We start from the raw sequence: 27,733 nt of genomic DNA on the forward strand, positions 1-27,733 counted from the left end.
TTGACTCCATGCTCCACAGCTCACTCCATGAGATCTTCCTCCTGAGTCAGTTGAGGGCATAAAATAAATTAGATTAGTTCCCATCGAGCAGCGCAGTCGGGAATTTTCCCGGTGCAGATATCGTACCCGCCTGGATGACCCAGCTCGCCAGGGAACAATCAGTGTTGGGACCCGCGAGAGTGAAGAGAGACCCTCTAAACCGCCATGGGTGAGGTGGGCCAGCGAGGAGGGCCGCCGGGGGTGCGAGGAAGGTTGTCAAATGCTCCCGGTGAGCACAGCTGAGCTATCTAAGAGGACCAGGTAGCAAGCAGCTGAGGACAGGCTCGCGGTGACTGCCGGAGATCGGATGGGGCCAGTGGATACCGGAGATCGGATGGGTGCCCGAGGTCTGCCGAGGATGTGCCACCAAGAATAAAGAGGGATTGGCATGGGAGGGCTGCCGAGAACAAAGAGGTCATTGAGGACTATAATGAATACTTTGAAACTTTGTTGGCACCCTATGTGTATGGTCTGCAAAACAAAGAATTTCACTGACATGTCACGTGATAATGAAGTATCAATTAATCAATTGGTTTATTATGGTCATGTGTACCGAGGTACAGTGAAAAGCTTTTTTGTTGCATGCTATCCAGTCAGCAGAAGACTATACGTGATTACAATCAAGCTGTCCACAGTGTAAAGATACATGATAAAGAGAATAAAATTTAGTGCAAGATAAAGTCTGATTAAACATAGTCCAAGAGTCTTCAATGAGGTAGTTGGTAATAGAATGGTTCAATTCTCTGTTAACAGCTGGGAAGAACCTGCTGTTGGAATCTGGAGGTACGCACTTTCCTATTTCTGTACCTCTTGCCTGATTGGAAGGGGAGAAGAGGGAGACACCGGGGGTGAGACTAGTCCTTAATTATACTGGTGGCCTTGCCGAGACAGTGTCACGTGTAGATGGAGTCAATGGAAGGGAGGTTGGTTTGCATGATGGTCTGGACTGTGTCCCCAATTTTCTGCCATTTTTTGCGATCTTGGATGAAGCTCATCTCAAACCATGCTGTGACGCATCGCAATAAAATGCTTTCTGCATCCCATCTAGACAATGTTGGGAGTGTGCCGAACCTCCGAAGCCTTCTCAGGAAGTAGAGATGTTGGTGTGGATTTTTGGCCATTGGTTCAATATGCCTAGTCCAGGACAAGTTGCTGGTGATATTTACTCCTCAGAACTTGAAGATATTAACCATGTCTACTTTGGCACCGCCGATGTATACCGGGTATGTGTACCACTTCGCTTCCTGAAGTCAATCGCAATCTCCTTTGTCTTGCTGACATCGAGGGACATGTTCTCGTCTTGGCACCAAGTTATGAGTTTCTCAATCTTCTTCCTGTACAATGTCTCGTCATTATTTGATATCCGGCCTACTATGGTGGTGTCGTCTGCGAATTAGTAAATTGAGTTGATGACAATGTAAACCAATTAAACGTGGGTTGGGACCAACCAATTGATAAATGTGAGAGACTTTTTATTTCGCAACGTATCTGATCTTCAGGTTCTTGACATTTTGAAAGATTGGTATTTCAGCCAACTTTCTTGCATCTGCAAGATTTTGTGGCCACAGAAAATAATTACATTCATTATTTCACAGCTTTAAGTGTTTATTCAGATTATCGTGGGACTCTGGAAAAAATAGTAATCTTTCAACTTGTACATTGCTGTTTTTGAGTCTGTTGTCCTTGCATTCACACCCATTTGCAGTTTTTGTGTTCCTTCAACAAACATCAGGATCAGGCTTATTGATTTTGTACGGCTTTTAAGACAAGGGTCCACAAATGTTGCCAATTTCGGGGAGACGTATTCAGACTAAGGCATGGAGCATCAAAAAAAGTCAGAGCAGAGAAGGTTATTTTTTTTCCATTCCCTTCAGTTATTTTTTTATAGTTGGTGAGCAAGCCATATTAGGATAAGCTCAGAAAAGGCAGTTCGTGCTGGCTTAACTGAAAGTTTTGAGGACTGAGGTTGACGGTCACTTGTTGAACAGGACATTGTAAGATAAGACCAAGAGCAGGTAAGTGAAGCTGAAGTAGAGATTCGCCATGTGCAGTAAACTGTGAAACTACATCCAAGAGACTAAATGACCCAACTTCTGTCTGTCTCTCTCTGAAGGACTTCGAAAAACGTTCCCAAATATAACATAATGATAATCAGTAATTATGGTACAGTTGAGAGTGTACTTGAATCTGATTTAAAAGATTGACATTCCAATACATCACTGAAGGTGCTGCCTTTAGAATGAGGCACACAATTGAGACCCGGTAACACTTCCTGCAGAAATGTCTGAAAATCCCACAACTCTTTCAAGGACAAGCAAATTTGTTATCTCTGATGCCCTGCCCAATGTGCACTCATCAATTAATATCGCTTTATTCCCTGTTCTTTATCACAGTGCCATTTCTAGACCACGTGTGCCAAACTGCTGCTATATTTCATGTAATGCAATGGCGACTCTGCTTCAAAAGTGCTATGTAAACTGTAAAGTACAATGAAATATCTTGAAGTTAAGAATGGCTTTGTCCGTCACTGACATTGAAGAAACTTACTTCATTTGGTGGGCATTAGTTGAACAACCACACCCATGCATTTTCCTGGTAGCTGTTTGACATTGTATGGTAATTTGGTTCATAATGATAAAATGCCCATTACATTTCTTGCAAATTTTTATGTTCTGAGAACTAATCCAAAAATATTGACACCATCGTTAAAATCTAGGATCAACAAGAGATCGTAGATGCTGGAGTCTGATGCAAAAAAAAGCAAATTGCTGGAGGAATTCAATGAGCCTTCCATTTCCCCTGAGTTACTCCAGCAGGTTTTTTTGCTCTCAGATCAACTTTGTCTACTTTGTTTCAAAATAATTTGAGCAAAATACCAGAGTATTTTTACATTGCAAAATTGTGTTTTTTTGTTGTTCCCAATCTTTTCAACTGTTTAACAGAGCATACAATCTGGAAAGAATTAAACTTAGAAGCAAAGTACTACATTTAGATGGAAAAATATTGAATTCCTCTCCTGTACCTTGAGTACCAGTATGGACTTTAAAAATTGAACAAATTCTATTTACAAAATGTTCTATATTATTTGACGAACACCTTTTGGGGTCTCAGGAAACATCTGTGTTTGACCAATATTAATTTGTTTGCTTGGATCTATGAAGCTCAAGTCTCTGTTTAATGTTGCTTATTTGTTAAATCCAGATTTGTTTTAATTTGGTTAATTATATTCAGAAACCTCGCTAGTTACTGGGAAAGAGTATTCCCTTATTAAGTCAGCTACAGCTTTGTATAAAATATGTTTTCCTGCCAGTTTTTGTACCTTCCCTCCAAACATTTTACTAATGACTCTGTCTATTGCGAAAATAACATAACCCAGACCAGAACAAAATAATTGAAAACAGTGCGGTGGTATAGACAGAATGATATTGCATTCAAAAGAGACATTGATTTATTACATAGAGCAAACTAGAATTTATATAGGCTTTCTGTGACTTAAGAAAATTTCCTAAAAACTTTACATCAATGAAGTAGTATGTAACACAGTTACTTTATGAAAGGAAATGTGACAGTCAGTTTGCACAAGCAAGTGAGTGGGCAAGATATTATTTGTGGAGTTGTTTGAGGACTAAAGATTAGTTGGAAGAACTGGCTGAAGATGACTCCAGTAGGATTTTTGGCAATTACTCCACCATACAAGCTCCATTGAATGTCCATTGATTTGTTTAAAAAAGGGCAGTTTCTGTATTACAGTGCTTCTTCTATAACTTATTTAAGTGTCAGGAGTTATCGGGAGAAGGCAGGAGAATGGGGTTAGGAGGGAGAGATAGATCAGCCATGATTGAATGGCGGAGTAAACTTGATGGGCTGAATGACCTAATTCTGCTCCTATCACTATGAACTTATGAACACCTGACATGTGCTCTGGAGTGAAACTTGAGGCTATGTAATCTCGGTGGGGCAAGAACCTCACACTTAAACAATTATTTCAACTTATATATGATATGTAAAGTCAAATCCATCCATGGTGATAGGAGTATTAAAGTGTATTGAATGCATTTTGCTCATATAAAATGAGTCATTGAACTAAATTGGATTTTTTGTTGTTGCACGTGCACTCCAATTTTGATCTATTTATGACTCCGTTGACTAATTTGCTGGGGTATATTTCCAAGGATTCACGTCTTTAAGACCAAGTGGTTTCTGTTAATTCATGTCAATATTAGCAGCTGTTGGAACCACTGGTGACATCCAGGATACTCACATTTGAAAATATATACCTCCAGGAGATATTTTGGTTAACAATTAGCAGTAGAAAAACATAAGTTGTTTTTCTTGTTTTTTTTTATCCTGACTGAAGCAAACTACATTTGTTCTACTTCTACAGTATGATTAGATATTGGGCATTATAGACACACATGTGAGAATTAAGTAAGGCAATGGTTAAATGTCCTGCACACATGTGAGACATGTGTACAGGACATTTAACCATTGCCTTGCTTAATTCTGTAAAATACCCTGAAGGTATTCTCCACGCCATGTTCTTACAGGTATGATCAATGCAGTGAAATCTCTAAAATTAATCCTGAGGTTTGTAACAACGATATTTCATTGTTAGCTCTAGTCTAGCAGTTAGAAAGTTTAGACAAATCGTGTAAGTTAACATTTTTACTGTCCAAATTTTTGTCAATACTTTACAGGTGATTTGTAGTAAAATAATTAAATTCATTTGCTATGTTGGAGATACTGTAGCACTCAAAGCTCACAACTGAAAATTCTGCACAACAGAAAGGACAAAACAGTCACTAATAATTAGAGTTATATATAGTTGTTGAGCAACACAATTTGAAATGCCAGATTTTATAAAATTACAAATAAAACAGAAAAACACTTGAGTTGCTCTGCAGGTCTGACCACATCTGTGGAGAGAGAGAAATACAGGTCACGATCTGAAACATTAACTCTGTTTCCCCATCCGCATATGCTGTCTGACTTGAGTACTTTCCGTATTTTCTGTTATTAATTTTAAACTTCTAGCATCCTTCTGTATTTTGCTGTTTGTTTTGGAATCTCAGTCAGTATACTTGGTGAAACTATATTCCCAACACTCTGTAGTAACAATTAGTGGTTTGAATAAAATTCAACTAAACATAGCACAAAAAGTAAGGAAATTTGTGTTTGGTAGATTATTTCTTTGTTGTAACAATGCTTCTTGGCAATAAATCTTATACCGTTGGAAAGCCTGTTTATTTCCCTTTTAAATGGTGCCACATTTGTAAGGAACATGCATTTGTGGGATGAACAGCATAGCTGAGTATATGGGTTGCGCCCATGAAAAATTTGCCAAATCTTCTCTGCCAATGCCGAACAGCTTATTCTGCTGTCGCTATTGACTCTTGTTTTGAGCTTCTGGTACCCCCAGGTGCTGACAATCAGGTGCCTGATTGGCACCTGATTGGCAGCATCTGTGAGCATGGGCCCTGCTACAGTGGTCAGTAGGTGTCTGCTCCAAGAATCGTCATGCCACGTTTGACTGATCTGGATAGGGCCCGTGCAATAGGGCAACTTCAAGCTGGTGTTCCGCAAAACCAAGTTGCGGCATAAATTGGAGTGAGCCCTAGTACCATCTCCAAAGTGAAGGCCAAGTTCCATATAACGGGGTATGTCAGAGACAGGCCGCGAAGTGGGCGTCCCAAGAAGACGACACCCGAAGAAGACCGTTTCCTCACCCTGTCAGCACTTAGGAACCGTAGGCTGTCTTCTACAGATTTGCAGTCAAGGTTTGCAGGACGATATGGTCGACGGCTCTCTGCCCAGACAATTCGGAACAGACCACGCAGCCGATCTCCGGTCTCATAGGGCTGCCAGGAGGCCTGCCATGACTGCCCTTCACCGTCAGGCCCATTTGCGCTGGTGTCGGCAACACGTGCACTGGAACCTGAACATGTGGAGGAACGTTATGTTCAGCGATGAGTCCAGATTCTGCCTACGGCAGTTGGATCATAGGGTCAAAGTGTGGAGAAGACGCGGAGAACGCTATGCTGATTGCTGCACCGATAGAGTAACATATTTTGGTGGAGGCAGTGTGATGGTGTGGGGCGGCATCTCCCTCACTGGAAAAACGAGGCTTGTCATCATTGGAGGCAATCTAAATGCAGAGAGATATCGAGATGAGATTCTGCAACCAGTGGCAATCCCATATCTCCATAGTCTGGGACCGAACTCTATCCTCCAAGATGACAATGCTCGCCCCCACAGAGCAGGGTTTCTCAGAGACTACCTCCAGAATTTGGGAGTGGAGAGGATGGAATGGCCTGCCAGCAGTCCTGACCTCAACCCCATTGAACACTTGTGGGATCAGCTTGGGCGTGCTGTTCGTGCCAGAGTGACCAACACAACCACGTTGGCTGACTTGCGACAAATGCTGGTTGAAGAATGGGATGCCATCCCACAACAGTGTGTGACCAGGCTGGTGACCAGCATGAGGAGGAGGTGCCAGGCTGTTGTGGCTGTGTATGGTTCTTCCACACGCTACTGAGGCTCCTGTTTATTAAATGAATAAATTGTTAAATTGCCAATATGTCTTGTTTCTACAGACTTCAATCATCCAATCCACCAAACAACACCGAACAAGAGTCAATGGCAGAATAAGCTGTTTGGCATTGGCAGAGAAGATTTGGCAGATTTTTCATAGGCGCAACCCACATACTCAGCTCTGCTGCTCATCCCACAAATGGATGTTCCTTACAAATGTGGCACCATTTAAAAGGGAAATAAACAGGCTTTCCAACGGTATAAGATTTATTGCCAAGAAGCATTGTTACAACAAAGAAATAATCTACCAAACACAAATTTCCTTACTTTTTGTGCTATGTTTATATTCATGACACAGTGCTGTGTTAATCAGACATGTCTGTTGTAAGTTTATTCTCTGTTGAATGTTGCATATTAAATACTTTGTTAGAGTCTAAAGTTATTTCTCAATTTCTTTCAGGAGGGACCAAAGTGAAACACTGAATGGTCTGCTTGAAATAAACCAAAAGGTACGGTAGTATTTCTATGTTTATGTTAGCAAACAAAATTTGCTGTTGCATTTGAATCTCAAGCAAGAGTGCCATACTTAAAGTTAAGCATGTCATGTTTTTCTCTCACGATGACACAAGGGAGCTACTTAAATTATGCATACCTGCGCCCTTTTCATGTTTCTGTTCAACTGGTCTTTCTTTGTATGAACCTAGACAGTTAATCTGAAGTTAATCTTAACTTGCGAAAGGCTGGGGAGAGTTTCAAATGCAATATTTTGAGCGCAATTATTTTTTTGTGATCTTTTGCATATCAACTCTTGACTTCTTTCAGCATCTGGATTGGTAGTGTCAATGTATGTACCCAGTTATCAAATCATTTGATTTGATATATTAAGAAAATTGAAACTCCAAATCTTCTCGGTGGATGACATTTGGTTTTTAACATGCAGGTATGGGTAACGTGCAATGGAAACTTTACCGATCAGTAATCTGAAATTACATTGTAGGAGCTACTGGTGGAATGAATCATAGACTACCTTCTGACATACTCATGTTATATCCAAACGAATCTCCGATGTCCATTCCACTTTGACGCATTCGCTATCTGAAAGCAAAACAGTATTTTACAAAGATGAGGAAGTAAAATGTAGAAAGCAAAAACGGTATTGTTTAAAAAAAATAATAATATGAGTCTGTTTTGGGACAAGCAGACAATTGAACTACTCTTCATACTTGAATCTCACAATTTAATATCTTGATGCGCTGCCATTTCCACATCAGTGTAGTAAGAATCCGACAGAAATTAAAATTACTTTAATCAAATAAATTGGTTGTACTGAACTGAAAGAAAAAATAACATGTGGAAATATTGGGTTAAAGTTGAGACTTGTATTTTCTTTCCTTTTCAAATGACTCATACAGACATTCAAAATGATTACTTCTCCAAATTGGGAAAAAATGTTGATCATCATTAAATAAGATCAATGCTTTTGTGTTATTGCAACAGAATTTTGCATCCATGTCATAAGCATAGTTTAAAACATATTTCTTGATCAGGTGTGTGTGGTTGATGGAGGGATGAGCGTCATTGGCAGCAAAAGCAAGAGTATTTCATTGGGTGCATTTTCAAATATTTTTTGAACCACCATGCAAGTTGTGGCACAAAGTCTAAAGAGTGTAACTTTAACGTGAAAGGAGCAAACTTGAAAGCAGATGTGCAGGGCAGATCTTCACACAGAGGGTGATGGGTGCCTGGAAAGTGCTGCCAGGATGGTGGAGGAGGCAGATATGAAAGTGGCGTTTGAGATGACATTTTTGTAGGTACATGGATATGGAGTGATATGGATCTCTTGCAGGCTGATGCAATTAGTTCAGCGGCATCATGTTTGACACCGTTTAGCACTTATTCTTGTGCTGTACTTTACTATGTTCTAAGCCATTTATCATAATGGAGTATATCTCAGAATCTGCCAGTACACTACTTTAAAATAAATATCTCCATTCTGATCTTTCATGAAAGTGGCCTGGCACATGGAATGCATCTGCATGCATATATTTTTCAAGTATAAACATCTATAAAATCCACGTTCTGGGTGCTGTTACACTAATTTAATTATGAAGCATTGGTTAAATGGCAAAATCAAGGATGTCACATGTTTAATTCCTGATCTATTCTGACTTGATATAATTTCAGCCAATGTATTTATCTTCATCTCTGTAGACATGAATTCTGCAGAAAAATAGTTACGCTCATTGGCCTGGAACTTAACCTGCTTTGGTAAGATTTTCTCAAACATTCTGCTGACTTTTGTCTAGATTTATCTAGGAATAATAAATGCATATCTGGAAAGGAGGAAGAAAATTGTAGCGTCAGACAAAGGGATAGAGGGTATATGAATTTCACTTGGGCACCTTTCTATTTTGTATGTGAATTTGTAACCTAAAAGGTGGCCTGTTTTCACTTTATCCCATTAGCAAAAGAGCAAGAAACATAAGGTACCTCCAAATCCTGCTTCAAATTGCACACCAAATGGATGGTTACATGGTCATTCACTGCACCAGTATCCCTTAATTTTCAGCATGATTATAGGAACGTGGCCATCACAAAAATGGCACAATTTCTGTTCTTCCAGTGAGCACCAAGTACTAAACGCCCAGAACGATAAAATCATGCTTTCATGCTCCAGTACACTTGGCCGCATCTACTATTTCAAACAGAATTTGTGGTTTTGAATTAAACACAAATCACTCTTTTGGGGTGGATAGAAAACATCTATAACCCTTGACCTTGAACTATTAAACTGAACAGTGCTGGAAAAACTCCACAAGACAGGCAGTGTCTGTGGAGAGAGAAATAGAATGTTGAAAGGGTATTAACTTGAAACATTAACTCTGTTTTTCTCTCCACAGATGCTGCCAGACCTGAGTATTTTTGGTCTTTTCTGCTTTTATTTGAAATTCATCTGCAAAATTTGCTTTTTGGGATTAAACCATCCTCTATCATAATTTGTTCCTGATCTATCTTCACAGCTGTGTTTCTCATTAACTGCCATTATTAGTGCTGATTTATACAGCTCTCAACAAAATATTTTAAATTGTTTTTTTGTGCTTCCTGCATCTGTATTGGTTTGCACAGATTCTCTTCCAATTTGTTTCATTTCACCAATTTGAGGTTAGGGGTGGGTTGGAATGGGGCTGCTATTTATATTGGATAACCTGAAAAAAATAATCTTCAGCATTCTAAACATGCATGTAGATCACTGCTGATATGCTGGAGGGTTCAAGTACCATTCACTGAAGATTGGAAAGTCAAGCTTGTGATCATTATTTATGATCTTCTGGATTTATTGCTCCAAATTTTGGCAGTATTCATCAAAGATATGCAGCAAAGACTTTTGAGGAAAATACACCAGTCTTACGAGCCTGTATCAAAGAAAAATCCAAATATAGCAAATGAAACAGTTTGAATGGTTCTGTTCCTTAAGTGAGCGCCATATAACAGGTAGCATTCACTCTTTTGATTTGGCCTTGTTTCCTATTCTCAACACTCATAATGTAAGAAGAAGTGAGTGAGCAGAACCTGAATCTTGCAGATCATGGAAGACTGTTTCCCTTCTGCGTTTCCCTAATTCACCTTGCCTTCTATCACATTTTTTATTTCACTGACATATTCTTCAGCAAACTTGATTGGGTATTGACTTTACAAATCATCACATTTCCACTTGATGAGCTTAATTATTTGCCTTATGCTGTTTAATATTATTCTAAATTTCATTTGGGTCGGAAGGTAAGCTTCTCATGTGCCTCCAATTGCCTTGCTCTTTTCCTTTGTTTAAACATCTCTGCATTTGCTGCTGTAGTGAGACCGGCCCAGGTTGACAGAATTTTGATACTTTCCAATCTTGCAATTTGCGGATGATTTTTGTCTTTGGCTTCAGAAAAGCTTCTTTTGACGGTCAAAATGTTCTAAGGCGATGAGCCCTATAATTGATGCCCATTGATCATCAAACCTCATGAGCATGAGGGGGGGGGGGGGGGGAAGGAGGGGGGTTGGAGGAATAGCACTGCTGCCTTGCAGCTTGGAGGAACCTGGCTGATCGATCGTAGGTGCCCTGTGTAGAATTTGCATGTGCTTCCTGTGACTGGATCCAGTTTCTGCTGAATGGTCAACATCACAAAGATACATTGGTGGATTAATTGGCAAACTATCCATTCATGTAGTAAGTATCAAAATCAATGGACAGTTGATGGGAACTTAAGGGAGAAAAAGTCATCAACTCCAACCTCCCAGACAGCCATGATCCATTGCAATTCACCTACAGCTGCAACAAGTACACGACAGATGCCAGCTCCCTGCCTCTACATTCATCCCTGGAACATCCAGATAACTATAACAGTTGCGCCAGACTCTTATTTATTGACTACCGTTCTGCCTTCAATATCATAATGCCAGCCAAACTCATCTCACAATTACTGGTCCTAGGACTCAGCAGCTAGATCCTTACCTTCCTGACACATAGACCATAATCGATGAGGATAGGTGACAAAAAATCATCTGTGATAATTCTCAACACCGGTGCCCTGCAAGGATGCGTTCTCAGCACCTTTCAGTACTCCCTGTGTCGTACATACAATGCATTCACAACTCTGCAACCAAATTCTACTCTAGCTCCATTTACAATGACACCACTGTAATGGGCCGGATCTCAAACAATGACGAGGTGAAGTACAGGAAGGAGACAGGAAGCATAGTAACACGATGTGAAGACAATAACCTCTCTCAAGGTCAGAAAAAAGGAGCTAGTTGTCGACTTCAGGAAGCTGAGTGGTATATACGCTACAGCCTGTATCAATGGTGCCGCAGTGGAGATTGCCGAGAGCTTCAAGTTCCCAGGTGTAAATATCATTAACAATTTGGCCTGATCCAACCACATTGATGTGCGGCCAAGAAACCACCCATGCCTCTACTTCCACAGAAGATTTAGCATGTCTCAACTCCTACCAATTTCTACGTGTGAACCATGGAAAACATCCTAAGTAGATGCATCACAGTTTCGTTTGGCAACTTCTCTGCCCTAAACTGCAAGAAATTGCAGAATTGTGAATGCAGCCCAGTCCACCATGCAAACTAGTCAAACCTGCCTCTGCCTTAATCGATTCCAATGATACCACGCTGCCTCTGGAAAGTAGCCTGCGTAATCAAGGAACATTCACACCTCGGTTATTCCCTCTTCTCGTCTCCAGTTTGGGCAGATGATACATAAGCATGAAAGCTATCAGATTGAAAATCAGCTTCCTAGCTGGTGTTATAAGATTCGAGCATGGACCTCTTGTATGCTAAGAATGAATTCCAATCTCTCTTGTGGCTCTTCCATTTTTTTAATCTGTACTTTTCTTTGTAGGTGTAATACTACATTCTACAGTCTGTTTATTTTCTCCTTTGCACTACCTGATGTACTTGTGTATACCTGGATAGCATGCAAATTGAAAGTTTCAACTGTATCTTGGTGCACATGACAATAATAAACAAGTGTTTCGGGGCTACAAGAAAATAAGTTGGTAAAATGCAATTGGTAGAATTGCAGAAAATAATAATTTCTTATCATGCTCTTTCCCAGGACAAACTCATTGCTTTAATCATCATAGTAACATTGATTTCAGTTTCCATTATTTAATGCACTTAGTCAAATTGTAGTTGTAGCCTTTTTCACCCTTTCACATCATATCTGGCCAGCCCTTGTCTTTGATGTGCTGCTGTGTCAGTATCATAGCTATCCTTCCTAACTATGATAGTTGGGAAGGCCATTTTATTAAGGACTAAAATGCAGACGATTATTCAGGAGAGTATCTTTTACTCTTTTTTACTGTTTTACTTGTAAAGCCAGTGAACCTTACATACTTCCATTCATGCGATATGGCACCTTTTAATGTTTAACTGAAATGGCATTATCTTGCAGTTTGACTGCACTGTACGGATATCAGCATATGTCATTGCAGCCAGACATACACTGTATCAAACACACACAAACAGTTTTTTAAAATAGTTTTTAGCTAATGCGATCTCACTGAAATTCAACAATGCAACAGAGAACTTGATGGCCCTGTATAGTTAGTTCATAAATTCTAGGAGCAGAATAAGGTCATCTGGCCCATCAGGTCTACTCCGCCATTCAATCACGGCTGATCTATCTTTCCCTATCAACCCCATTCTCCTAATTTTGCCCCATAACTCCTGACCCCCTTATTAATCAATTGTAGTAATCCACTAAATTGATCCTGAGATTTTGGATTGTTTGTAATTTGTTTGTAAATATGCTTTATTTTACCTGATGATCTGAATACTATTGCAATTACTTGACACTGATGCTTCAACACACATCTTCCGCCATAAATACTTGTTTAAAAAAAAATCAACAAAGCTATAACGGAACAACTTCTTTCAATTTTCTTTCTATAAGATTTAAACATTTGCACTAAGAAGACCCAAAGTGGACATTGTGCCCTGTGGTTTGTGTAGATGCAGGCTTTCTGCTTGTTAGAAGTAGATCAGTAATTAAGTTGCATGTTTTGCTTAAAAAGTGGCATGAAGATGAATTTTCACAGAATAATTTAGTTGTAATGAAAAAGTCGTTACACTAAAGTGATATGCATCAGGGGTTGGCTGGCCTTCACTTTGACTTTTGATGATTTATTAGATCATTAACCTTAAGACATTAACGTGTAGCACTTGAATACTAACCGGTTGCGTGTTGAACTAATTAAATTGAACATGTAGTTTACCAAAACTTGAATGCATTTTCTATGGTCATTGTTTTGAATATTGACTGTAGATAAGCAACCTGATGACCTCTGTGCTTTGTACCATAACTTTCAATATGGAAGGCAAAAAACAAATTAAAATACAGTAAAGGAGCATGCAGTTCAAAATGCAATTAGATAAGGAAATAGGTACTTTAACAAAGGTTCCTTCTAAAAGATGTTAAACAACAATAATGCCATCTTTTGGATCAACTATTTAAATAATTATTTTAGTAGAGCAAGAAATAAAACAAAATCATATTTTTCCCGATTATTGCATTTTATACGATATGCTGTTTAATCTCGTTAATTTCGATATTTTAACAACTGTGGGAAGTAGTTACGATTTACTTATTAATGAGGAAATAATCACACAACAGGTATTTGGCAGCGAGGGAGAAGATACAATTCTTTACATATAGATTTAAAGATTCCTTGAGATCAATTGATGTTCACCTGCTTCCAAAGTGATTTGGTTTTTGATATGAGTTTTTGTCTGAAAGTTCTAGCACCACCATATATCAGTTTCAGTAAATCCTGGATACATCTTGAAAGTAACAGGAATACCAACCTGCCAAAGTTGTTTTAAGTTTTATTAAGGAATTTAAAAAAATATCGTGAAGTCATTGTTCTCATCTTGCACATTCCTTCAAGGGTGAATTGCTTCCTCTCCGATCCATGATCTTTTTTATTGAGATGGTTGATGAGGCTTATATTGGATCTGCAAACTCTGCTACAGGAGATGTTTGTAGTAAAGGGATGGTAGAGGAGATGGCGTGCTCTTTTGCAGTTTTCACTAATCCTTACACTTTTGATAATGAGACTAGATTTTCAGTTACCATGATGCACCTCTGTCTTGATTGGTTATGGGTTAAGGATTTCCATGAGTCATTAAGGATGCTATATTCTTTCTAAGGAAGTTTTGAGAATAAGCTTGAGACATTTCCTCTTGGCTCCTGATAATCTCTTATCATGACAGAATTTAGGATGGCTGTTTTGAGAGCCTGCAAGCATAAGTCCCTCTCATCGATGGCTGAGCATAATGAGAGCCTCAGTCCTGGGGATGTTATTCTGAGAAAGAACTCAACGTTAGCTCATTTTCCTGTCAATGGATTTGGAAGACTTTGCAGCAGGGCTGTGGAGTCAGAGTCGTCGAGTCGGAGCAATTTTGGTGCTGCTGGAGTCGGATACACAAGAAATCAAGGAGTCGGAGTCGGGTGTTTTGGGTATGAACTTCACAGCCCTGCTTTGCAGGTACCTCTCTGACGCTTTGAGATGCTATAGATAGTCTGTTTTTGAAGTGGGGGGGGGGGGGTTGAATACCATGTACGGTGCCTGATTGAGGATAGCTGTCTACACTTTCATTTGGGCATTTTCAGGCAATGCAGACCCACTGGAGACAGTAGTGAATTTCATCATCGATGTCTAACCCTCACAAAGCAGTAATCTCTAGGATATTAGTTTAGTTTGGAGATGCAGCATTGAAACAGATCCATCGGCTCACCGAGTCCACGTCACCTAGTGATCACCCATGCAGGAGTTAATTCTACACAATAGAGACAATTTAACCAACAAACCTGCATGTCTTTCGAATGTGGAAGGAAACCGCAGCACCTGAAGGAAACCCATTCGGTCACAGGGAGAATGTACAAACTCCGTACACACAGCGCCCATGGTCTGAAGAAGGGTCTCGACCCGAAACATCACCCATTCCTTCTCTCCTGAGATGCTGCCTGACCTGCTGAGTTACTCCAGCATTTTGTGAATAAATACCTTCGATTTGTACCAGCATCTGCAGTTATTTTCTTATATTATAGCACCCATGGTCAAGATTGGACAGAGGTTTCTAGCACTGTAAGACAGTAGCACTACCACTGCGTCACTGTGCCACCTGTTGCGGCAAGTGGAAGCTTGGAAGATATGATATTTTCAGATCTTGTCATGAACTTGTACTGTTAGTGAGGTGTGATGTTGTACAGAATCTGAAGATATTTACAATTACAGTGTTGGAGTGTTGAAATGATGACAGCTTTGAACATGCTCTGCGCTAGGATTGTGTTTGTGGTGAATCCATCGGTTCGAATGGCTGGTTCCGTGCTATTATGTAGATGACGTAGAGTGGAAATGAATTGGAGAAGAGTCAAATTATAGAAGGATTCTTCACAGTCATTGTTTAATAGTCAGGGTTTTGAAAGGTTGAGGAAGACTATGTTTTGTTGATACTGCTGCCTACGTTTCTCAAAGCCATTGCATAATGAAGTTCATGTATCTCATGTTAACAAAATCCACATTGTGGTTTAGAGAGCACCTCTTAGGCCACCAGGAGGTCTTCTTCAATTGAGGAAGACCCTGATGATGACTTTCCTGGTGGCAGGCTGTTGTTGACTTGTACCAGGCATACATGCTTGCAACCTCTTTCCTCCAGGCCTTTTCTGCTGCCATTGCATGGTGCTGCAAAGTATTTGCCTTATCAACAACATTTACAGGTGTTCCTCAGTTTGTTTTAATTTACTGTGAAATCATTCAAATTTATGGCTGAGCACTTAATCATATGGTGAACACTCCCCGTGCTGAACTTGAATCCTGCTGGAAGACTGGTTATAATGTTTTTAAAAAAACCATTGTTCATCTTGTTTGCTAATCTACTTAATTAAAATGTACTAAAAATTCCAGTGTGTTAGAAAATGTATCATAATCAGAGCAGCAATGCTTAAAATGCCTACAATTCTGAAACTAAAAAGTGAAGATTCAATCTAGGGTGCATGAAACATCTTTGTAGATGCATTCATTAATTTACTGAACTTTAAGTGACTGTTAGTGTTATGCCCATTTGAGAAAGAGAAATTTGAGTTACTGTGCCCTCCATAATGTTTGGGACAAAGACCCATCATTTATTTATTTGCCTCTGCACTCCACAATTTGAGATTTGTAATTTAAAAAAATCACATGTGGTTAAAGTGCACATTGTCAGATTTTATTAAAGGGTATTTTTATATATTTTGGTTTCACCATGTAGAAATTACAGCTGTGTTTATACAGTCCCCCCATTTCAGGGCACCATAATGTTTGGGACACATGGCTTCACAGGTCTTTGTAATTGCTCAGGTGTGTTTCATTGCCTCCTAAATGCAGGTATAAGAGAGCTCTCAGCATCTAGTCTTTCCTCCAGTCTTTCCATCACCTTTGAAAACTTTTATTGCTGTTTTATCAACATGAGGACCAAAGTTGTGCCAATTAAAGTCAAAGAAGCCATTATGAGACTGAGAAACAAGAATAAAACTGTTAGAGACATCAGCCAAACCGTAGGCTCACCAAAATCAACTGTTTGGAACATCATTAAGAAGAAAGAGCACTGGTGAGCTTACTAATCGCAAAGGGACTGGCAGGCAAAGGAAGACCTCCACAGCTGATGACAGAAGAATTCTCTCTATAATAAAGAAAAAACCCCAAACACCTGTCCGACAGATCAGAAACACTCTTCAGGAGTCAGGTGTGGATTTGTCAATGACCACTGTCCGCAGAAGACTTCATGAACAGAAATACAGAGTCTACACTGCAAGATGCAAACCACTGGTTAGCCGCATAAAGAGGATGGCCTGGTTACAGTACTTAAAAGAGCAACTACAGTTGTAGAAAAAGGTCTTGTGGATAGATGAGACGAAGATTAATATATCAGAGTGATGGTAAGAGCAAACTATGAAGGAGAGAAGGAACTGCCCAAGACCCAAAGCATAACACCTCACCTGTGAAACATGTATGGCTGCTGAAGGTACTGGCTCACCTATCTTCATTGATGATACAACTGCTGATGGTAGTAGCATAATGAATTCTGAAGTGTATAGACACATCCTAGCTGCTCAAGTTCAAACAAATGCCTCAAAACTCATTGGCCGGCAGTTCATTCTACAGCAAGACAATGATCCCAAACATACTGCTAAAGCAACAAATGAGTTTTTCAAAGCTAAAAAAATGGTAAATTCTTCAGTGGCCAAGTCAATCATCCGAACTGAACCCAATTGAGCATGCCTTTTATACGCTGAAGAGAAAACTGAAGGGGACCAGCCCCCAAAACAAGCATAAGCTAAAGATGGCTGCAATACAGGCCTGGCAGAGCATCACCAGATAAGACACCCAGCAACTGGCGATGTCCATGAATCGCAGACTTCAATCAATCATTGCATGCAAAGGATATGCAACAAAATATTAAACATGACTACTTTCATTTACATGACATTGCTGTGTCCCAAACATGGTGCCCTGAAATGGGGGTAAATGTAAAAATACTGCTGTAATTTCTACATGGTGAAACCAAAATGTATAAAAATGGCCTTTATTAAAATCTGACAATGTGCACTTTAACTACATGTGATTTTTTTCTATTACAAATCTCAAATTGTGGAGTACAGAGGCAAATAAATAAATGATGGGTCTTTATCCCAAATATTATGGAGGGCACTGTGCGGTTAGCTTTGTATTTCTTTGGTCAGAATACATTCATCAAATCAAACCGAGAACTCGACTGATTGGAGTCCTGGTACTGCAGTAAATAATGCCATCGGATATCTTTTTTTGACCCATTGACATGTACAATGTAGCATTGATTTGAGGAGACATATCCATAAAATATACAATGCTGAGATATGCATTCTTGTGATGGAAAATACTGTTTTAGAGACAAACTTCTTGGGACGGCTCCATTTGTCCAGTGAAACTGCAGAACAAAAGAAATGTTTAGATTTCTGTGATGCATTTATTTTCATTTGTGGATGGTATTGCTACAATGCAGAAGTAATGCAAGGAGTTGGATACACAGGGAGATTAATATGAAAGAAGTGCATGGTTATGTAAACAACTGAAGTCAAAGGATTTGTTTCACATCATCCTGTGTTTCCATCTACAGCCAAATTGTTTTCTCATAAGTTAAGTCCTTCAAGGTCAATTTCCCTGTAATCTTAAAACAATACGTAATAGCTTATCTACATAGAAGATATTGAATGTATTTGTATTATATTGTAAACAAGAAAGCCATGATTATGAAAAGCAGATTATGTGAAATCCTTCAGATGATTCCAATTCAGTTCAATTGTTCATGAATATTCAGTTTCTACTTTGAAACGGCAGACTAGGCTCTGTCGTATGGCAAGGGAAATATACGTATTTGTGAGTATGCAGTTGACATGAACAAATCATCCAAAAATTGTAAACTTGTTTTACTGAAGACTACTTGCTACAATCAAAATTTGAAAGAATCAGTGAATAATTCATTTTTGGTGGTGGAAACTGAATTTTATTTTGCTACCAAGATACAACTAACTTTCACTAAGACTGAGGCTTAACTTAGTGGTGTGAAGACTGGGCAGCACAGTGTTCAAATTTGGTGCTGCTGCTACACAGCTGCAGAGACCTAGGTTCAATCCTGACCTTGGGTAGTGTAGGATGGACTTTACACGTTCAACTTTGGACTGCATGTGTTTCTCCCAGGTGCGCCAGTTCCTTTTAGTGCTTGTTAGTAGAGAAATTGGCTACTGTAAATTACCCTGATTGTAGGTCGGTGGCAGAAGAATTTGGAGGGGTGGGGTATGGAAATCTGGATATGGGAATGAGGAAAAATGGGATTGATGTAGTTGGATACTTGATAGTTAGCACAGATGTAGTGGGCCAAAGGCCCTGTTCTTGTAGGACTATGACTCAGCAGTAACATTCACTATTCCTATGGGCTTCAAGGAAACAAAACCAGCAGAAGAATCATTTTGGAAGTCTTCAGAGCACAAAACAACAAACAATATTGTGAAATAAAAACAAATATGCTGAAACCCCTCAGCAGATCAAATAGTCTGATAGAAAGAGAAACAGATAACATTTCAGATTGAAGACCCTTTATTGGAATTTTATCAGTTCTGAAATCTCATAGTCCTGATTTTATTTCAAATTTCCATCATCTGCAGTTTTTGATAAACAATATTGGAAGGCATCTGAGCACATTAGAACATTCAGTCTCATTATCAAAGGAATTTTACATGCCATCTTATCAGGTACTTGCCATCTCCCACGAGAGATGGTCGAATCATACTTGACACCTATTCCCAATCCTAAACATTATTTAAAATAAACAAATAATTTAACCAAATTAATTTGGAAACAGACCGTATCAAATTGAGCAGCAGAGTACTGATAAAATTACAGAAAATCTTGCTCTCAATGTTAGCAATTCGAAGGACCTGATTTGTTGGCGTCAGGAAGGGAAAGACAGCTTCAAGCAAGCTGCTCAAGGACGTCTGGGAGAAGGGGAATGAAACTCCAGTGCTGTTGTTGATGTAGCCACTCTTCACCCTTCCCAGCCAGAAGAAAAGCTTGATAACTATACAGAAGTTCAACCCACATGTGCTGGATGTGCATGTTCTCGCCTACTTTGTTTGTTCGGACGAAGGAGTTGGAGGCTGTGTTGACATAAATGACATTTGGAAAGGCAGAGCAGCTCTGACGTACAACTGTGTTGATGGTTAGGGAGGAGGAGATGTTACCTATCTGCATTGCATTTGTCTTCATTGGCAGGGCGGTGGTGAAGAGAGTCAACAGCTTCAAGTTCCTGGGGAAAATAAATCTGATCTGTCGTGAACTGAGCATGTTGATGTAATCATAAAGGAAGCTCGTTAAGTTTGAAGAGATTCGGCATGTCACTGGATACACTATTGAATGTCAACACTACAGTGGAGAACATACTGTTTGTACCATAGCAAGGTTGCTGCAGAAAGTGGTAGCTGTTGCCTGGTCCAACATGGGTACTGACTGCCCCACCATTTATAGAAGGAATCTATAGAGAGTGTGGCCACGAGAAACTAATATCATCAAAGACCCACACTACCCTAGCCACGTCATGACTCTATGCGTGTTGGATCTCTGCAGACACGCATTTTTCAGAAGGGGAAGGAAGACGGTGATGTCTTCTTATGGGCAAGAAGCTGCCCACTGAGAGCTTAATCTGATGAAGCAGAGTTGGATCCATGCCAATCTAACCCCCTTCCATCATAAAAAATATGTTATAACCTGCTCCTTCAGGATGGCTGCAGTCTCACTTCAGGAGACGAGGAGTTCGCAACATGGTCAGAGTGTCAACGAGGGATCTCGGTGAAAGGAAACCTCTTCCCCAAGGAACTTTTCATGAGGAAGGTTCTACACGAAAGATGCAAATTTGAGGCTAAGGATGTCTACCACCTCCGAACTTCGCAGGCAATGTATACTTCAAGCAAGCTGCTCCAGGGCGTCTGGTAGAAGGGGAATGAAGCTACCGTGCTCCTGCTGGGAGGAGTTGCACCACACCTCTTCCTTTCCAGCCAGAAGGAAAGCTTGATAACTGCGTACATGTTCAACCCATGAGTGTTGGATGTGCATGTTCTTGCCTCCCTGGTATGTTGGGTCAAAGGAGCTGGAAGCTCGGTTGGCATGAGTGATTTGAGAGTAGAGCAGGGAACTAAGCATGCAGCCTTTAGGTACACCAGTGTTGGTCAGGGAGGAGGAAATGTTACCGATCCTCACAGGTCTGCCAATGCGGAAGTCAAGGATCTAGCTGCAAAGGGAGGCACAGGTCTGGGAACTTGGTGATGAATTCTAAGAGGATGATGTTATTTGAACACTGAGATAATATGTTCGATGATCAACGGGGTGAAGAATGTGTTTCTGTTATCTTGATGTTCCATTGCAGAATGGAGAGCCAGTGAGGAGCATCTGCTGACCTGTTGTGACAATTGACAAATTGAAGTGGACCCAGTTCATTTCTAAGGCAGGAGTTGATTTGAACAACATCTCAAAGCATTTCATTACGATTGTTGTAAGTGCTACTGAATGGTGTTCTTTGGGATAGGTCATTGCTTTTGGGCACCGGTCCGATGAATAACCTTTTGAAGCAGCAGGAAGCTTGGACCACGGAAGTGAGAGGTCAAAGATGTCATTGAAAACACCAGTCACTTAATCTGCACACATTTTTAGTACTCGGCACTTTGGGCTGGATACGTTTAATTGATTTACTCTCTGATCACACGGTCGTAAGTGGCTATGGGGATGTGTAGGTGTGTCATTTCTCTCCCTTTCAAAGCATGCATAGAAGGTGTTGAACTCATCTGGAAGTGATGCATCACTGTCACTTCTGCAGTGTGGTTTTGCCTTGTATGGGGCGATGGCATACAAGCCCTGCCACTGCTGCTAGGGTATGTCTGTGTCTCCAGCTTAGCGTGAAATAGTCTGGTGGCTTTCAGGAAGTCATACCTGGACATGTCTGATAATGGATCACCAGCCTTAAATTCCACAAGTCTAGCCCTCAGCAGATTGAGTTTCCTGGTTCATCCATGGCTTCGGGTTGGGGATGACTGGGAATATTTTTGCAGGTACAAATTTGTCTAAAAATTTCTTTATGAAGTAGGGTGACTATTGTGGCATATTCATTCCGGTCCGCTGATGAATCTTTGAATGTGGCCCAATCTACAGACTCAAAGCCGTCTCCAAACTACTTCTCTCACTCCCCTGACCAGCACTTCTTAGTCCTCTTGGCCCCATGCCACGCTCTTCAATCTCTGTCTAGGCAGGAAGAAGAAGCATGACCAGGTCTGAGATTTTCCTCAGTGAAGGCAAGGAATGGAGCGATAGACGTTTCTGATGGTGATATAGCAGTGTGTCGTGTGTTGGGTTTGCTGGTGGTGTTGGTTCGGCAGATAGCCTGGTTGTAGTCTCCCAGCGATGACGTGAAAGGCACCTGGATACACTGTTTAATGCTTGTTGATCATGGAGCTCAATTCCTCAAGTGCTAGCTTGGATGGGATGTAAATTCCAGTTGGTATGACTGATAAGAACTCTCGGTAGGTAGAATAGTCGTTACAACGAGTTGTTCCGGGTCAAGGGAACAGGAATGAGTTAAGACTGCCATGTCTGAGCACAGTGACGGATTTATTATGAAGCAGACATCGCCGCCTCTTCCTTTTCAAGATGCCGTCATCCAGCCCATGTGGTGGATAAGGAAATCCGGAGTGTCTGTAGAGTTGGGGGTGAGCTATTTCTCTGTGAAACAGAGTACACACCAGTCCCTCATATGACTCCGATACAGCAGTCTTGCTCTCAGGTCTTCTACCTTGTTCTCTCCAATGACTGTACATGGACCAGAAGGATGCTCGGGAAGGGGGAAGGACATTGCATACCCTGACACTTCAGTCTTACCTGAAATCCTTCCCAGTATCCACGTTTTCTAGCACAAAGGAAGTCTACCCCATGCTTCCACTTGTTGAGTCGGTTGGGTCCGTCAGGTGATTAAGATCGCTAATGCAGTTAGATGGCTTAAAAGCCTTTACTTCACCATCTCATTACTTGATGAAGAAATTCGTTCTCAACAGATTTCAGTCACTGATTTTGTATCATTAGTGATGGAACTGTGACGGTTGAAGCTTTAACTGCTGCCATTTTCTAATTTGCAGGAAACAAATCCTTTTCCATGCCTTTTTGGCTTGTTGCCTGTTGGTGTACTGAAACAGGTAGTCTATTGAAACATAGTGTGCATTTGAGGCCCCACCAACCTTAAATCTCAACTGCTGAATGCACTCTGCAGCTTCTCCCAGTGTACCTATGAAAGGGTTCACATTTAGATTGATTAATCTTATGTTTGATGTCAGCAGCTGAATGGTTATGAAAGAGGATTATAAAGAATTAATGGAGCCAGGTCGAGAATAGTGAGGCTTTGATAGCTCTTCATATTAACCTAAATAGGTACATAAGTAGTTGTTATTTATCATCAATTTGTGAATAGATGCACACGGCTATCGGGGTGCCAAGAGAGACTTCCAAAATAAGCTGGAAGCTCTACTTAATCAAGTTGATGCCAAGTGATTCTGACTGGGACTGAACACCATCATGAGCTACAGCCAAAGTCGGGTGATTTCTGGCAAAGATGCTTCTCTACTTGATGAGCTTTCATGTCTGTTTTGAGCAGGCAATCAAAGCTCCAGTTAGACGTGTACCCTCGTCATCTGCTGGCTCAGTCCCATATATCTTGGTGGCAGATTTGCTTTCGTGAGGGTAAACTCTTGGAAGGAGGCCGGCCTGGATGGATTAACTGGCCATTTCTGAAATTGTGTGCCAATCAACTGGCCACAGTCTTAGCCAATATCTTCAACCTCACACTTCAACTGTTTGCTGACCCCATCTGCTTCAAGGAAATATTCAATATTCCAAGTTCACAAACTCTCAATAACTACTGCTCAGTACTTTTAACATCAACATGAATTGCTTTGTATGAATTGTAATAGCCCACATCTGAGCCAGTCATCTCTCTTGCTGTACATTCAGCCCTGGATCACCTGGACAATACAAACGCCATGTCAGAATGCTATTCATTGACTACAGCTTGGACTTCAACAACACAACACGGAATAACATCCTCCATAAACTTCTGGACCAAAGCCTTGTAGCCATGATCAGCAATTGATTTTTGGATTTTCTGACCAGCGGGCCACTGTTGATTAGAACTAACCATAATATGTCCTCCATCCTGACCCTCAATACTGGTCCTCCTCAAGATTCTGCTCGGCCCCTTGCTCTACTCCCTTTGACATCCATGACTGTGGCCAAGTATAAAGCCAACTTGATTTTTAAGTTTGCTGATGATGCCGCTGTTGTCAGCTGGATTAACAATGATAAAATGGGAGAATAGAGAAATGATCAGTAGCCTTGTGTCATGGTAGCATGGATGCGTTCAGCATGGATGCGTTTTGCATGGTGTCAGAACAACGACCTGGCCCTTAATAATGTCAGCAAGACAAAAGAATTGAAGAATTGGGTGCTGACCTAAGGAAGCGGATGGGGGGTGTGGAGTTACCACAACCGTGTCCTCGTCAACAAAGCTGCTATAGAGTTGGGCAACTTTCTAGATCATTGGTGTTAAGGGGCAAAGTTATTTCGATGCATAGGAACTTGGAAGTTTCTCGATTTAGAAAGTGCCTCAGCATGTTTACTTTCTTGGGCGTCTGAGAAGATTCAGCATGTCTGTGAGGATTCTCTCAAACGTCTATATCTATACTATAAACAGTATTCTAACAGGATACATCGCAGCCTGGTATGGCAACTGCTCTGCTCTTGACCAGCTGAACCTGAAGAGAATGGTGAACACAGCCCAGGCCATCACAGGCTCGACACTCCCTTCTACCTTGTCCATCTTCAGGATGTGCTGCATCAGGAAGGCTGGAAGTATCGTCAAATATGCCTGCCACTTGGCCATTCCATTTTTCTTTTCTGCCTCCGGGAGGAGATATAGGAGTTTGAAAATTTGGAGGTCCAGTCTTAAGAATTGGTTCTTCCCCACTGCGACTTGTGAACCAATCACCTTTCACACCCCTTTTCCATAGGTGCTGCCACGTTCTCTTTTTCCGAACTATCACATTTGTTACTGGACTTTAATCTTTAATTTGCACTGCAGTCTTTGCACCCTTCTGCTCTTTTGCATTCGTCATTGTATTTGTTCTATGTATCAACAATACATTTACTGTTTACTTTGCGAGCTTAGCGTGATATATACAACAATGAACTAATTTCAATCTGAATTTCAGTGCACTTAGTCCAGAAATTATTTTAAAAAAGCCGAGTCCTATTTGATTTTGTGTTTTGGCTGCCTGATATTTTAATACTTTTGCGCATCTAGTTAATTGGTAGGAAGGAACTGCAGATGCTAGTTTACACCGAAGATAGTCTGAAGAAGGGTCTCGACCCGAAACGCCATCTGTTCCTTCTCTCCGGAGATGTTGCCTATCCTGCTGAGTTACTCCAGCATCTTGTGTCTATCTTCTAGTTAATTAGATAGTTTCCATAAATATTGGCTGATGTTTTCAGAACAGCCTGCCTTTCCTTGATACTGCAAAAAAACAAATGCCACGAGATTTTCACAAGAAGCACACTCACTAAATTTAGTGACCTTTTTTCAGGAATGTTTGATGTAGGGAATGACCAATGCATCAACTTTGTCTTTATGTGCGGAAGAATGCTTATCACCTTTTGATCGCTGCATATTGAGTGATTTGAAGCACCCAAATAAAGAGTGAATGCCTTTTAAAAATTGTTCTGATTTTGACCATCTTTTATTTTGAAGGAGGGTAATGGGTGGTTCCTATATTATAATTTAATTTATTGAACATTCCAGAACCATGATGCTACCCTCTTTCTCTTTCCAGCCCCATGCACGAATATGGAACTATAATCTCTTATGTATTTGCGGGTGGCAACGAGAAGAGGCTGTGTATTTGAGGCAGATGTGTTTTGAATTGCATCCTGCATTCATTCAGCTGTATAATCACGATGATACTGTGCAACCCTGATGTGATATCAGCTGCAGTCTCTGCAAATACGGTCTGCCTTGCATCATGTTTAAAGACCCTAAAGCTGTTACTTGTTGGAAGATTTTATGGTAGCGTGAGAGCTGTCGCATACAGTACGATGTACCCATGCATAGATTTGCAGTTTTTCCCCCGCATAAAGATAATTGATTAATGAAGCATTTTCTACTGCAGTGAACAGAAGCGCATTCATGTAAATCTTTTAAGATGACAGGGAGGTGTTTTTTTAGATCATCCTCATTTGTGTATATTTAAAGGAGTCAATTTGCATAATTTACAGAAGCCCATTGCCTTCTGATAATTGCCTTCCCTTTTCAGTTATCTGTTTTTCCTCACGCCTTTCAATTATTGCCATACAATCACCTCCTTTGGCCCCCCCCCCCCCCCCCCGTTGCTGGGCAGAATTTACAGTGCTGGCTGTTGATTGCTCAGCTGCTCTGAGCAGCTCTTTATTGGTAGTTCTGGATCTGATTATTCAGGCCTATCGGGCTGAAGCTATTTCACCCTCGCTCATCGCCCATCCCCCATTCCCCTCCCAGTGCTCTGACTTCAAGGAAGGCGAGTTCTTTTTTTCTGCTGTTGCTGAGACTGGGTTACAAAATGGCTGCAAGGGGCTGCCTCATGGGTATGTCTGGTATATTTTTACACTTGTTTTGTGTAATGCAGAAATAAATAAAAAAATTAATGACAATTTTGTTAGCAGGTTTATTTGAAAGATAATGTACACAATCAAGAATATTTGACATACCAGAATTGTCCAAGCTTAAAAATAAAGCCGTGTTTGGTTACATTGGACAAGTTGTCTGAAGAAGGGTCTCGACTCGAAACGTCACCTATTCCTTTTCTCCAGAGATGCTGTCTGACCCGCTGAGTTGCTCCAGCTTTTAGTGTCTTTCTTTTGAATAATTAACAGTTTACTATCAAATGCAACAAAGGATTGGGACAGCAATTGTTTATCCATTGAACCATGTTTCAATGCAGCTGCATGTCTGAAAGTAGAGCATGCATGGTGCATTATGGGATGGGCAAATGAGATTGGATTGGAATCAAATGTTTGTTGCAGTTTTCATTAATATTGAATAGGCGGAACGATGTTGCAAACTGCAAAATCAGGATATTGCCAAACAACGTGATCATTTGATAAATCCCGCGGGAGATTACATGCAGCCAATGTCCCTGGAGTTATCCCTCTTCTGCAAACAGGTGGGGGTTTTTTTTCAAAACTATTGTTCCACTTTAATTAGGTTTCCTGATTCATTATTTACCGTGTGACGCTGCCTTTTGAAAAAGAAGTGATTCAAACTTTTTACTTTGAGCATTTGATCAGTAACCAGTCTCATTTTGTCTGAATTTTGTAATCTAAAACCGAGAAAATAAAATGGTATGTAAATTTGATCTAACAAAATAGATTTCAATCCCAGCCACGCGGAAATTCTCTCTTCCCCCCCCAACCCGTCCATTAAAATTCTCTACAATGATTTTGCATGAAAACACAGATTAAGTTTCCAGTGTCCCTGATATTTTGCTGTTGGGTGACAAGGAAAATCGCATGTATTGCTGTTGATTGCTGCTTTATTAGTGTAAACAGGCCAGAAGGTAGATCTTGTCGACTGGAAAGGCCACACCTGTGCTTATGGGCAAATTGGATGATTACTGTTAAGTGTTTCAATTTCCTCTCCCTCTAATCACAAGGTCAGGATGACGGAATACATGTGGCAACTAATTCAAAGCTAAGGTATATTTGTTTTCAGTGCAACAAGACCTGGATAATAGGAATGTTAATGTTATGGAAATGACTGATGGGGGATGTCACTGGATCTCTGCAAGGACAAAATGGAGTTTGTATTCTGTTTGCTCAAGTACCAAGCAAATGCAAATGAGTATCTATATTATCTACTTAACAAGACAATACTTCTATTGACACAGCATTGGTTCAATATTTAAGGTTTCAAACAGGTGGCAGTCACTAATGCTGTGGCACTCATCTTGAAAGAGTTGTTGCAAATCCTGCAACGT

General features: G+C 40.5%; 1 protein-coding gene across 7 annotated transcripts in view; it reads left to right on the forward strand.

Moving 5' to 3' along the window:
• Positions 1 to 27,733, forward strand: part of LOC144611573 (activating transcription factor 7-interacting protein 1-like) — a 126,886-nt gene that overhangs the window by 29,760 nt on the left and 69,393 nt on the right. For 6 of the 7 annotated variants that reach the window (XM_078430736.1, XM_078430741.1, XM_078430739.1 and 3 more), the window contains one exon: positions 7,031 to 7,079. The gene's annotated coding sequence lies outside the window, so the exon portion shown is untranslated. Of the gene's footprint in view, positions 1 to 7,030; positions 7,080 to 26,265; positions 26,343 to 27,733 lie in introns of those variants that run through there. The other variant, XM_078430742.1, reaches the window with a different exon arrangement.

Source organism: Rhinoraja longicauda, chromosome 40 (genome assembly GCF_053455715.1).
Source record: "Rhinoraja longicauda isolate Sanriku21f chromosome 40, sRhiLon1.1, whole genome shotgun sequence".
Taxonomy (NCBI): Eukaryota; Metazoa; Chordata; class Chondrichthyes; order Rajiformes; family Arhynchobatidae; genus Rhinoraja; species Rhinoraja longicauda.